This window comes from Mus caroli, unplaced genomic scaffold (genome assembly GCF_978045245.1).
Source record: "Mus caroli unplaced genomic scaffold, Mus_caroli_1 scaffold_1, whole genome shotgun sequence".
Lineage (NCBI taxonomy): Eukaryota > Metazoa > Chordata > Mammalia > Rodentia > Muridae > Mus > Mus caroli.
Window position 1 is genome coordinate 95,492,312 of NW_028227256.1, and position 15,259 is coordinate 95,507,570.

General features: G+C 38.9%; 1 pseudogene; it reads left to right on the forward strand.

Moving 5' to 3' along the window:
• The first annotated feature begins 14,353 nt into the window (after positions 1–14,353).
• On the forward strand, positions 14,354–14,453 carry LOC115032395 (U6 spliceosomal RNA; annotated as a pseudogene).
• The last annotated feature ends 806 nt before the right edge of the window (positions 14,454–15,259 follow it).

A 15,259-nucleotide genomic window follows, 5' to 3' on the forward strand; every position in this document is an offset into this window, starting at 1 on the left:
GGACTGAGAAAATGCCTGTACAGCTGGAGTTTTACAGAGATATTAGGGATGGATGGAGATGTACCTTGGGCATTGGCAGAAGAGTTTGCCATTGCCAGTGGCTGGGAATTTATTCCTAGAATACTAGGAATGTCTAGCCTCTACTCAACAGTATAAATTAATTAAAGGTGTCGTAACAAACTGAACATGTGAAGAGGAAGTGACTAACAAGATTGTTCCAGCAGACCTGGAGAGGACAATGCTGGTCTATACCCTAGACTGTGATGGTGGCAAACCTTATGCTTTCAAGTATATTAAGGGATTTCTATATGTTAGAAATCATGAAGCATTACAGATGGACTTCTATACCTATCATTCAACATATAGATTAAATTAATTTTTGAGTGAGCCAATGATCCACATTCCATTTCATTTACTTCACATTTTGAATCTTTAATTTTTCTAAATGGCTCATATATATTGGGTTATTTATGGCATCAAGTAATGAACACATATTGAAATTTCATAGTCATTATTATGTTATCATAGTAAACAGCAGTATTTTAAATACCTCACAGGTTATTTCCAGAGCCCTTTTCTTCTCTTTATTAATTTTACAGTTTGATGGCTTCTTGTGAATTTATGTGAAATTATGACCATATTTACCCTATAGCCTCACAACTCTCCCATTCCGTCTTAGCCCTTATTTTCAACTAGACACTCTTCAGATTTCATTTACTGTGCAGGTGGTCAGAGCTGTAATGTGTTCATAATTTTATGATTTCAATGGCCATTTATTTGTTGAGACTTTTTTTTGCTATGTTGCTGTAAACTTAGGATCTCTTTTGTCAGTTAGATTCAATTCCAATCTCTTCTTGACCTGGAAATATGTGGAATGACACCCTGTCATAATACTGTGGCAATGAGGAAAACAACTGATTCTATATAGGACAATTAGTTGCTTAGCAATGATGGACAGTGTCTTAGTCAGGATTTCTATTCCTGCACAAACATCATGACCAAGAAGCAAGTTGGGGAGGAAAGGGTTTATTCGGCTTACACTTCCATATTGCTGTTCATCACCAAAGGAAGTCAGGACTGGAACTCAGCAGGTCAGAAAGCAGGAGCTGATGCAGAGGCCATGGAGGGATGTTCTTTATTGGCTTGCCTCCTCTGGCTTGCTCAGCCTACTCTCTTATAGAACCCAAGACTACCAGCCCAGGGATGGTCCCACTCACAAGGGGTCTTTCCCCCTTGATCACTAATTGAGAAAATGCCTTACAGTTGGATCTCATGGAGGCATTTCCTCAACTGAAGCTCCTTTCTCTGTGATAACTCCAGCTGTGTCAAGTTGACACAAAGCTAGCCAGTACAGACAGTAACTTAGATATGTTAATTCATATATATTTATATATATATGTATAAATATATATATGTATATATGTGTATATATATATATATATATAAATTTTCCATGGCTTTATAATGATGTAACTTCTTTCAAATTTGTGGAGCACTTGCAACTTGGATGTATAGTATGAAGAGAAGAAATACTTACAAAGAGTTATTTGATTCTCTTTAGTTTTATTTATGTAGTTGTGCATGTGTGTAGCAGGTCTGACTGCCTATTTTTGGCTCCTTAGCACAGAGAAAATGAAAGCACACAACTGTGCCCAACAATTTTTTTTAATGTTTAAAATTATATTTATTTTCTCATTTTTTAACATAGTCATGGAAAAATAGATGTTCGTTCCTCATCATCCTGAGGCAACCACTTTGCTAACTGAGACATCTCTTCAACCCTTATATGCGGTAGGTTCCAGGGCTAGTGGTTTGTCTTACTGATGCTGTGATGAAGACTAAAGTAGAACTTTTCTTTCAAGGAGCAACTGTGAAAACTAATTATGATCTCAGTTCCTTCTGTGGGGCAGTGAGTTGCACACAGATAGCCTGGTCTCTAGTCTAGCAAAGTTCTGGAACCCCGGGGATCCAATGGGTGGTGATTTCCACCTACAAGAGACAGAAGGTGTTAAATCATGTCTCCTGGACCCTGCCTCCTGTCAAATTTACCACCTCCACATCCCCCGAAACCCCCTCAGGACAGGTGTGTGGCTATCAGTCATGTAGAAGCAGCACCAAGCCTTCCCACATACAAATAAGTTCTCTCCCAAGCTTTCAGACAAAGACAATGAGAGGTACCTGCTGTAGAACCCTGAACCACCCCCAAATTGTGTATAAATCCTACCCAGGAAATTAAATGAGTATGAATACTACTCCATTGTCTTGAGCCTTTTGTTCCAAGAGATGTAACACTTGGGATGAGATCTGCATTTTTTTTCTGTTTTCTCTTTTCAATTTTTATTAGATATTTTCTTCATTTACATTTGAAATGCTATCCTGAAAGTCCCCTATACCCTACCCCGGCCCTGTTCCCCTACCCACCCACACCCACTTCTTGGCCCTGGCATTCCCCTGTACTGGAGCATATAGTTTGCAAGACTAAGGGCCTCTCTTCTCAATGACTGCAGACTGGGCCATCTTCTGCTACATATGCAGCTAGAGACACGAGCTATGGGGGTACCGGTTAGTTCATATTGTTGTTCCACCTATAGGGTTGCCGACCCCTTCAGCTCCCTGATTACTTTCTCTAGCTCCTCCATTGGGGGACCTGTATTCCATCCAATAGATGATTGTAAGCATCCACTTCTGTATTTGCCAGGCACTGGCATAGCCTCACAAGAGACAGTTATATCAGGGTCCTTTCAGCAAAATCTTGCTGGCATATGCAATAGTGTCTGCATTTGGTGGCTGATTATGGGATGTATCCACGGGTGGGGCAGTCTCTGGATGGTCCATCCTTTCATCTCAGCTCCAAACTTTTTCTCTGCAACTCCTTCCATGGGTATTTTGTTCCCTATTCTAAGTAGGAATGGAGTATCCATGCGTTGGTCTTCCTTCTTCTTGCTTTTCTTGTGTTTTGCAAATTGTACCTTGGGTATTCTAAGTTTCTGGGCTAATATCCACCATCCTGAAGCCTGAGGCTTTGCCTGAGGCTCTGCTGCACTCCTCACTGGATAGTTGGCCTCTACCTGATTCAGTGCAGAGTGGCTAAGAGTTATCAAGTGACCTGGAAGGCACAGCAGAGATTTTGTCTCCCTGCCTGCCCTTGCTTCCCTTCGCTGGAACCCTTACACCACGCCTGGCCAGAGATCTCCGTGGAAAGCCTCTGGTACTCAGGCCCACACTGGCATCCAACATGTGACTCGAACAGACACAACTGCACCAAATGGATACTGTGGGAAGGTGACCTTCCTCCCCCCAACACCTCTAGAAATCACCACCCATTTAGTTCTGGGGGTTCCAGACCTTTGCTCAACTGGAGACCAGACTGTCTAAGGGAAAGAGGTAAGCTGTGTATTGGATGTACTGTAGCCAGGAGTGGGTAGCTCATAGCTCCTACTGAGACTGATTTTTCCTCTTGGATAATATTAGCATGGGTAAAGGCTGATTTGGAGGTAGGAACAAACTCACAGGATATGTGCAGTTCAGCAACTGGGTATTTGGAATAGCCATTGGTTCTGATACAAAACTAAAAACCCAAACTGCTCAAGCATTTTTGGTTAATATCAACCCCAGCTGAAATAAACCCCTTAATTTATACCCATTCCAAGCCTCAGCCTTAAAAGAAATCAGGCAGGCAGTAAAGGAAGATGGCATTCTCCCACCCTGGACAAAATCTCTCCTAAAGAGTCATATTGCCAACTTAAATACCGCCCAAGATTGGAGAGATATTTGTCCTTCTGTCCTTCCTGGACCAATGTTTTTGGAATGGGAAGCTTTATTTCGAGATGAATGTTGTCAACAAGTCAGGCAAATCAAGGGCAGAGTCGACACCCCATGGAGTTTTAATGAACTCTTTGGCCAGAAAGACTTTTCCACTGGAGCACAGCAGGCAACTCAGCCATCAGGGTACTATGAGTAGGTCTGTCTCTGTGTGACCCAAGCTTGGAATAGGCTCACTTCACCATAATAGTCACAAGACTCTGCCTTCTCCCAGGTCTCCCTCCATCAAAAGCACAGAGAACCCCTATCTGATTTTATTTTCAAAACTAAAATGAGAGTAGAAAAAAAATTCCCAACTCCACAGCCAGAGATCTCCTTAAAACCATTGTATGGGAAGGTATGACCTCTGAATCCAGACTAGCTTGCTAGGGCCTCCAGAAGGAACTTCATGATGATGGAGTGTTGAAATCAGAGATATAGGAACCATGTCACACCAGATTATATCCGTGGCTCAGGCATTTGTAGCAGCAGTAAAAACATAAGGAATCTGCTTCCAATGTGGAAAGGCATGACATTGGAGGGATGAATGCCCACAAAATTCTCTCTCCATAGCCTATTTTAATTGCAGTAAGAAAATCTGCCCCAACTGCAGAAAAGGTTTCTATTGGAGGAGATACTGTACTGCTGTATATGATAAGGATTGTGAACCACTAGAGCTTTTAAACTTCAGACAGGGCAGCCCTCAGCCCCGACAGTGAGAGGGACAACTACTCCCATAGAAGCCTTATGAGTATTCAGTATCTCAGAAGGCTCCCATCCAAAATTAACCATTAAAATAGTCAATAAATCATTCAAGTGCCTTATTGATACTGGAGCAGCCAGGACAATTTTAAGGCAGCAAGAGATTCCATGTGATTGACAACTGATCCCTGGGCCCCACCTCATAGGCATAGGGGTACCTCTCATGCATTCATCACTAAACAGGCTTACAAATGGGAAGACCCAGGTGGATCTACTGGCCTTATATTACCCCCTGATGTCTCAAATAGCCACCAATCTTTTAGAGAGAGATATTTTACAAGTCTTAGAGGTGGTTCCTACAACTCATCCAGAAAAAGACCACATTACAATAGAGGGCATTACCTATAAAGTTAATACCCAAGGAGACCCTAAATAACCTCCTCCAAATCACCTCCAGTTTTAGGGGTCACTGAAAGGTTTAGTACTCCCTGCCTTGATTGGCTTTCCAATGAAGCCATCTGGAGCCCACAGTGGTCTCTATCAATGGAGAAGCTCAGAGCCCTTATACAGCTTATAGAAGTACAGCTGTTGCTACAACACCTCTGCCCCTCCCAAAGTCCATGGAATATCCCCATGTTTACTATAAAAAAGAGCTCAGGGGGTTGGAGATTATTACAAGATCTGAGGGCAATTAACAAACCATGTGCATCTGTGACTCCCCACAAAGAGGCCTAATCTACACCTCAGCCATCCCTGCAATGTTTCCCTGTTAGCAATAGACATACAATACTGATCTTTTTCCATTCATCTCCACCCTCGAGACTGTGAACGCTTTGCATTTTCAGTACCCCCCATTAACAACTCTAGCCCAGCCTCACGATGTAAACGCACTGTTCTCTTGCAGGGAATGGCTAGCAGTCCATCCATTTGTCAGGAGGCTATAGTCACTGCATTGAAACCCTATTTAGACAAAAGACTCAATATCTATCATTTTATGAATGATATGTTAGTTTGGAGATACTCTTTCACTCCCCTTTCCCAACTTAAGGACCAGCTAATACCTTCCCTTTCTGCCCTAGGATTCAAAATAGCCCCTACAAAATCTAACCTCTTCTGCCCATTGCATTTTTAGGAACATAGATCTCCCTTATCTCAATATGTCCCCTCAAACTCACCCTTTCCTTCCCTCAAAAATTAACTCTTGCCTCCCTCCAGAGCTTTCTGGGCAACCACAGTTGGCTTCAGCCCTGGCTTCCCCTTCCTACAAGCACCCTTCAACTCCTCTTTAACCTCCTCTCAGGGAGGAGACTAAAGTGCGTCCTCCCTGAGAACACTGTCCTCAGAGGCAGTCCAAGCTCTAAATTCTATTAATGCAGCCCTAAAAGATATGGCTCTTGCTAAGTATGACTCAACAAAACCTATACAACTCCTCATCTTTAACTCCTCGCCTACACTTGTGGAAGCCCTTTACTAACCTCAGGGGGTGCTGGAATGGCTCCACACCTTGGTGGGTGGTGCACACAGAATTTTAAATGAAATAGATGTGCTTACTACCATGACTAAAAATGGCAGGGATAGAGCCCTGAAAACCCTAGGGAAATAACCTGACATTCTTGTCATCCCCTTCTCCCTCTCTGACATTCAGTGGCTAGTCAAAAGTCACTCCTGCTTTGCTCTCAGCTTAATAGGATTCCCAGGACAAATTGACAACCATTATCTTGACAAGAAATGGGCCTCTGCCCTTCCTCTGTTGTGATGGCTTCCCCCCCCAACTATTCTCAAAAGGGTCCATAGCAGAAGCCCCCTCAATATTTACTTATGGGGGAAAGATGGGAGCTGTATATTGGGAGCTGAATACAGTAATATTCTACTTCCCTGAGGATGAACCCCCATCCTCTGATTCAAAGAGCTACCCAATGAGTCCTGCAAATAAATATAAAGAATTATATGCCATCTATATCTCTAAAAGAAGTCAAGGGCCCCCTTTACCTCTTTTCATAACGTGTATATGCTGTCATTTTGCTCCACTCGTTTTCAAGTTCCTTCATCAAACTAGATGCAGCTCACTGCCCCAGACCCTTCCAGGTTTCAAATATTTGACAATTTCTATAAATCTTCTATTTTTATAAATTGTTATGTAAATTATGCCAACACACCACAGATAGTTATGATGAAATATTTCACAGTCCCAGCATACATGGCTCAAACTGTCATATCGGTGTGATGACATAAAGTCGTCAATTCACAGATCTTGTAGAAAAAAGAGTACTTTTGGCTACTGCTAGGTTTGAATATGGGTAGTGATCCTTGAGGAAATGCTAAAGACTATGCCCCTCAGAGGATGGTATGGCAGTGCTCTGTAACCTTAGACAGTAAGATCTTATTAGAAATTCTTAGTGTATTGAAGGAACACCCCTCAAAAGATTGTGGGTTCTATATGTATGAATAGTTTGCTCTATGCTATTAAAAAACATCAGGGCAATTCAATCTCTCACCAAAGGGCACAATTCGGACCTGGGATCTCTAAAAGCATAAGGTAAATAGAGATTTATTTATTCATTAATTATCTGGTATATTTCATTATACTCTTGTGAAGCCTAGTTATGGTACCATTTAGGGAAAATAATGTTTGTGAGGAGACCAGAGATAAATACAGAGGAATAAAATATATAACTATTATGTATAAAATGAGTGAGAAAACTGAGATATGAAGAGAGGCTCAAACATCACATATGTGGCTGTGATGGTACAAATGGGAAGAATGTTATGATGAGGGAGTATATGTTAATGGTGTTGAATTATACATTCCAGTTGTAATGAGCAGGAGAATAAGTCCTGAACCCTCACATTATTAGGAGCTTTATGGGTTACATTTCCTAGCCTTACAATTAGGCCATCTTTTCTGATTGCTCTGAATGTCCACATGAAATTCTGAGTGCAGATATCCTTCCACATTGAGAAGAGCCATAGATCTATAGTTCCCAAGAATCCAAATGCTGTGACCCTTTAATACAGTTCCTCATATTGTGGTGATGCCACCAATAAATGTTTATTATTGCTTTTTCATAACTGTAATTATTCTATTTTAAAAAATCATAATGTAAATATATAATATGAAAAATAACCAATATGTAACTCCTATAAGAATAGTGACTCACAGGTTGAAAACTGCTTCTCTAAATAATTGAAAGGATTGCTAATTTAATAGGTGCCATAAAAGCAACATTGCAATAATTGAGTCTGGGAAGATTTAATTCCAACTGTTATTCAAATTAGGAAACCATATGTACAAGAAAATTTTGTGTTTCTTAGTTAGAGTTTCATTGCCTTGAAGAGACACCATGACCAAGGCAACTTTTATACAGGATAAACATTTGATTGAGACTTTTTTTGATTGGCTTTCAGTTTCACAGCTTTAGTACATTATCATCATGGTTGGATATATGGCAACATCCAGGACTATATGGTGATGAAGAAGGAGCTGAGAATTCTACATCTTTATCCACAGACTGCAAAGAGACTGTCAACATCGGGCTTTGTTTGAGCATTTCTATTAGATCTAAAATACCTCTTCCATAGTAACTCACTTTGTCCAACAAGGCCACACGTATTTCCCAGAAGTCCATACCTCCTAAAATTGCTGCTTCTTGCGCAACAACCATTCAAATACACGAATCTTCGGAGGCCATACTTATTCAATATAGCATATTGTGGCATGTATTTTAATTGATAGAGATGTTTCCCCTATTCCTGTCATCTGTACAAATCGAATGGTTTCTGCTGTCCTTTGCCCATAGCAGGGAAGGATCTTCTCTTTAACCTAGAAAACTAGTATATAAAGATTCCCATACTTTATAACTCCCAAAGCGGCTCAGTGTGTAAAGTGAGATGTTGAACACCTACATTTTTCCATGGATTCAATTCTTTCAGTAACCAGTATGAATCTGATTGGTTTTAAAGCCAAATAGTTTATGTGATCATGTTTTTGAGGATAGGAGTGTGAAGTAAAATAGCACAGCCACACTTCTCAATGCTCTAAAGGAGAGGCTTTCCTTCAGTGGCTTGTGACAGTATGATCAAAAGCTATGATTCCACTTTTGTGAGTTTCATTCCTGTGTTTTCTTCCACTTCTCTTTGTAGTTCCTGTAATAGATTTGGAAAGAATGGATGTAAATTATTTCTATGAAAAGTGGCCAAATGTATAAGAAGAAAGACAAAGGATCGAATAGGAACGTTGCTTCATTTTCCCCCAAATCCAAGATGGCTTTATCTTAAGATATTTAATTACTTAGTTTGCAGTCACTAGCACAAAATTGGTCTGAAACAATGCAACAGTATTTTCTTTTTTTTTTTCTTTTACTTTAGATCTTTTTTTTTAAATTTTTAATATTTTTATTACATATTTTCCTCAGTTACATTTCCAATGCTATCCCAAAAGTCCCCCATAGCGCCCCCCACTTCCCTACCCACCCATTGCCATTCTTTTGGCCCTGGCATTCCCCTATATTGGGGCATATAAAGTTTGCAAGTCCAATGGGCCTCTCTTTCCAATGATGGCCAACTAGGCCATCTTTCGATACATATGCAGCTAGAGACAAGAGCTCCGGGGTTCTGGTTAGTATATCATGTTGTTCCGACAATAGGGTTGCAGATCCCTTTAGCTCCTTGGGTACTTTCTCTAGCTTCTGCATAGGGAGCCCTGTGATACATCCAATAGCTGACTGTGAACATCCACTCCTGTGTTTGCTAGGCCCCGGCATCGTCTCACAAGAGACAGCTATATTTGGGTCCTTTCAGCAAAATCTTGCTAGTGTATGCAATGGTGTCAGCGTTTAGAAGCTGATTATGGGAAGGATCCCTGGATACGGCAGTCTCTAAATGGTCCATCCTTTCATCACAGCTACGAACTTTGTCTCTGTAACTCCTTCCCTGGGTGTTTTGTTCCCAATTCTAAGAAGGGGCACAGTGTCCACACTTTGGTCTTCATTCTTCTTGAGTTTCATGCGTTTAGTAAATTGTATCTTATATCTTGGGTATCCTAAGTTTTGGGCTAATATCCACTTGTCAGTGAATACATATTGTGTGAGTTCTTTTGTGATTGTGTTACTTCACTCAAGATGATGCCCTCCAGGTCCATCCATTTGGCTATGAATTTCATAAATTCATTCTTTTTAATAGTTGAGTAGTACTCCATTGTGTAAATGTACCATAATTTCTGTATCCATTCCTCTGTTGAGGGACATCTGGGTTCTTTCCAGCTTCTGGCTATTATAAATAGGGCTGCTATGAACATAGTGGAGCATGTGTCCTTTTTACCGGTTGGGACATCTTCTGGATATATGCCCAGGAGAGGTATTGCTGGATCCTCCGGAAGTACTATGTCCAATTTTCTGAGGAACCGCCAGACTGATTTCCAGAGTGGTTGTACAAGCTTGCAATCCCACCAACAATGGAGGAGTGTTCCTCTTTCTCCACATCCTCGCCAGTATTTTCTAACACATTGTATGCTATTTTAAAGTTATAGTAAATAATTTAAAAATAAAACTAATTTTTTTATAAAATTAAGTTTGTAACTGATTTCAAATTATAAATCTGTAAATGATCACAACTGAATATCTGCCACATAAAATTCTTGTAATTTTGTAGTTAGTCAGTAGATACTTTTATTAAAAAAGGCATATAAGTATATTGTACTTTATCGCATAGTTATAATAATGTTTATATAATTATACATTGTAATAATTAATAAGTATGCTATTATAGTATATAACACTATAATAATTATAATACTTATATTTATCATTAATATGATACACATGTTTATTTTCTTAAACAGATGTAAAGCTCAATTTGTTGGAGATGGGATTCATGCAAATTAGTTGCAGTATAAACACAAGGGTAATTGATAAACTTTGAGAAGGCTATGTGTGATAGATGACACCAGAGGCATAAAATGTGTGCTATGATTTGTGAGAAAGGAATAGAATGTTCTGGAAGAATTTGACTGATAGGTCTACTAGAGTCTATGTGAGGACTCTGAAGCTAGACCAAATTAATAACAAAAAAGGGAACAGGGATGAAACTCATTATCTTCACAGTTTCGACTCCTCAGTATCACAATGTTCCATGCATCAAATTAAAAATTATACTGGGAAATGAATTTAGACCTTCTAGTGTTCACAGGTTGGATAAAATGTCAGCTTTCTGAGATCAGTAATATCTGAGACAAGAGAATACTACTTTGGTTAGACCAAGTAGCCACTTCCAGGAAGCATGGTTGACACTGCACTCAAGAGCTTACTTGTCTAATTGCTCTGGCTAGTACTTTGAGTACTATATTGAACAAATAGGGAGAGTATAGACAGTCTTGTCTAGTCCCTGATTTTAGTAGTATAGCTGCCTTATGAGAGGCTCTGCCAGTGCCTGACAAATATAGAAGTGGATGATTACAGCCATCTATTAGACTGAGCACAGGGTCCCCAATGGAGGAGCTAGAGAAAGAACCCAAGGAGCTGAAGGGGTTTGCAGCCCCATAGGAGGAACAACAATATGAACAAACCAGAGCTCCCAGGGACTAAACCACCAAGCAAAGAGTACACATGGAGGGACCCATGGCTCCAGTCACATATGTAGCAGAGGATGGTCTTGCAGGACATCAATGGGAGGAGAGGCCATTGGTCCTGTGAAGGCTTGATGCCCCAGTGTAGGGAAATACCAGTACATGGAAGAGGGACTGGGTGGGTTAGTCAGCAGGGAGAACGGAAATGGGATGGGGGGGGGAGTTGGAGGAGAAATGAGGAAAGGGATAAAACTTGAAGTGTAAATAAAAAAAATATCTAATTTATAAAAGAACTTACTCATTGACCCACTAATTTTTTTATTTGAGAACTAAATTATGGAAATCATATCTTATTTTTCATAGAGTTTTACCAAAGACATTTCCTCTGTTTTGAAATCATTTTTACTATTAAAATGTGAAAAAATATAATGCTAAATATCAGCATTTGAAGAATATACTTTAATATCTTCTTCAATTAAATACTGTGCAATCATCATAATTTATGCTTTAGAATAATCAATCAAAATGTAAATAAATTATTTTAATCACCAATACTGTGGATATTCAGTTGGAATTACCAAGAACTAGACTGATCCTGAAGCTGAGGGCATACCTCTGTGGATAAAGGTACTCATTATACAAGGATGAAGACTTGAGTTTGAATACAGTTCTGTGCATACCATGAGATCCTATCTCAAAATGATGATTGGAGCCTGATACATAAAGACATTGTATGCCCTGTTCAATCATATCTTCTATCATCAGACACACACACACACACACACACACACACACACACACTGTGTGTGTGTGAGAGAGAGAAACAGAGACAGAGAGTGACAGAGAAAGAGAGAAATGTAAATAAAGCATTTAAAATTACTAAGACTGGTCACCACATTCTATAGAGCATGGGACATTTGGATTTTAGTCTGATAATATATTTTTTTCTTTTGGACATTTTTTTGTAAGTCTTCAATTGAAACATGACTCTGCTTGTCTCAGGACCTTTACCTATTACTTGATTTATTGAAACTCATTTTGTAAATAATAATTGTCATAATAGTGATTATTGCTCTGCACAAGATAATTCTGCATGCATTCTTGGGAAACTGTAACTACCTCCATTTGCCCAGGATGGTATAGGTTGGAATTAGTGGGTCAACAAGCATAGTCATCCAACCTCACTTAAGAAACAATACTTAAAACCACTATGTTGTGGTATATAAGCCTATAATAAAGTGGGAAATGAGAAATTCTCAAGTGAAAGAAATAAAGATAAGCCATGAGCGTTTAAAAAGTTCAGTGAATGATGCTCATATAATGAAACAGCAAAGGGAATTGAACACACCACAAAACAGATGTTAGTAGGTTAGAGTGACTTTTTTCTTCTTTTTTCCATTTTATAGATAACTATAAATATTGTATCTTTATCTGAAAATATAGGTTTTTAATATTCACATCAAAATATGTATTCTTGAATATGAATATATGTATGGGGACATATGTGCATGTCTCTGTGTGTGAATGTATGTATGTATGTATTTATGTATGTATCTATCTATCTATCTATCTATATGAAGGTAGAGAGATGGCTTAGTGATTAATAAAGCTTGCTATTCTTTCTGATAATCATTATTGAATTCCTAACACCCATACTAACTAACTGACAATTTCATGTAACTCCAACTCCACAGGGTCTGATGGCTTCTATAGATTCCCAGGGCATATAAACCAAGGTGCACATTCACAGAACTATGCACACTTACAAATAAATAGAAACAAATATGGTTAGAAAAACATGTATAGGAAATTTATTAATTTTTATATATTGAAAAAATTGTGTTTTTAATATCTAATTGTATATAATATGTACATGTAGAGAGAATATGCTAGGCATATGATTAGTGTAAGTCAAAATATTTAACATCTTTATTACATTTTATTCTTTTGAGATGAAGGAGAGGCATGAATATGAATCTCAAAACCCTGAAAATTGAGGCTAAGAAGATTAGCCAGTAAAGAAAGAACTTCTCCACAAGCATGAGTTCCTGAGTTTGCTCCTCGGTAATCACTGTTTTTTAAAACTAGGTATGGAACATGACTAGAAACAGGCAAATTTCTGAAAGAAATGGTCAATCATTATGCCAAGTTTCAGGCAAATGAGAGAACCTGTGTCAAAAACCAAGTTAGACAGTATCCAAAGAATGAAGGCTGAAGCTGACTTTTGACCTCCACATGAATGTATATACAAACTAGCAAATTTACATATATCTGCACATGAATGATCATACACACTTTCATGCCTACAAGAACAAAAACTTCAAACTGTGTCTTGTGTTTTCAGTTAGAAACTGTTCTGTTGATAAGACTTGCCTGGGAGAAATGAAGAGAGGGGACCACTGAACTCTCCACATGCTGTGTGCTCTGAGGGCAACTATGTTTTCAGAAGATATTGATTGTGGTGCATAGTGTATTATTAACATCCCGTCTAGCATCAGAAGGCATTTCCTCCCACTCAGTCTTTGATAACCATGGATTTTAGGCATGCCTGGAAGATGTTGGCCTTCTTTTATCATCTGCTCAGCCTCTAAGGTCTGTCAAGCCACATTTTGCCTCCATTATGCCCAAATGAAAGAACTATTTCAGGCAGAACTTTTACAAACAGCTGAAGCCAGGATCAATGTTCTGTAACCAGCAAAGTTGAGAAGCCTCTGGGTGCATGATTTTCCCTTTTAGTTGCAGGACTCATGTAGTGTTTGCTTTCTCAGTTTTCTTTATAAGAAACCTCCTGTTCCACAATGTTTTCAAAATTAATTTTGACCTTCTGGCAAGATTTTAATTTTACACTCCACAGTTGATACTCGTTCAACAATGTATTCTTTTGATTCATGATGTGTTTTAGAAAAGAGCATAATCTTGGCCAATATAAGTATTTACTCCATGCTAATTGCATTGACACTGTTCACTGAGGCAAGAGGCTGGTCAAAGGAAGTAGCACTAGTCCATGCAGCTATGGCTTTGGAATGACCCTGTACTGATTATTTGGTTGCTGCTAATTGACACTTACATGTGTAGTTTTACCTTCTTTGTATACTTGGAATGCTGTCTATCCCATTTGATTCTTTTTTCCATGTGTGCATACAATAAGGTGACATCAATATTGAGAGCAATTTTGCTAGGGTCAATGCAAAGTTCTGAGTACAATAAATACATCCCATATTGACTGATTATGTGGTATTTCTTTAAATTTTGTAGAAATGTGTCAATAGTTTATAATCACTAAGAAACTATGTTGTCACTTCAGTAACACTTCTACTAACATTAGAATGATACAGAGAAGGTAAGCATATATGAGAATGAAACATAATTTTTTGAAGCATCCATAATTTTTTAAAGAAAAAAACCAACAACAACATCATGAATTTTACGAGCAAATGGATTGAACTAGAAAATATCATCCTTAGTCATGTAACACAGACCCAAAATGGCATGCATGATGTAATGGTTTGTATATGTTTGGCCCAGGGAGTGGTACTATTAGGAGTTATAGCCTTGTTAGAGTAGTTGTATCACTGTTGCCATGTTCTAGCTGCCTGGAAGTCAGTCTTCTCCTAGAATCCTCCAGCTGAAGATATAGAACTTTCAGCTCCTTCTTCACCATTCCTGCCTGGATGCTGCCATGGTCCTGGCTTGATGATAATGGAGTGAAACTCTGAACCTGTAATCCATCCCCAATTAAATGTTGTGCTTATAAGAATTGCCTTGGTCACGGTGTCTGTTCACTGAAGTAAAACCCTAAGACAAAAGTTGGTACCAGGTTTCAAAGTATGTGGATTTTAGGACTTTGTATCTGGAAAGCAGTGGGATCCTTTAAGTGGGGCTTAATGTTCTATCCTAGTAGTAATATAGAAATCCTTCTTGCTCAGAGTGATTTAAAGTGTGTATACCTAGATCAAGAGGTTTCAGTAGAGAAGAATGTTAGAATGTGATGTACAGATTGTTTTTGTGCTATTTTGCTGAAGAATATGACTGATTATTGCCATTGTCTAGGGAACTGGTCTTAGGCTAAGGTGAAGAGATTTTGATTAATTGCTTTGAAAAGGAAAGTCTTGAAACAGCCTGGTATAAATTCTGTTGTATGGTTATTAAAGATCAGTCTTATGGCGAGCTTTCTGAACAAGCATAGCAAATGTAGAA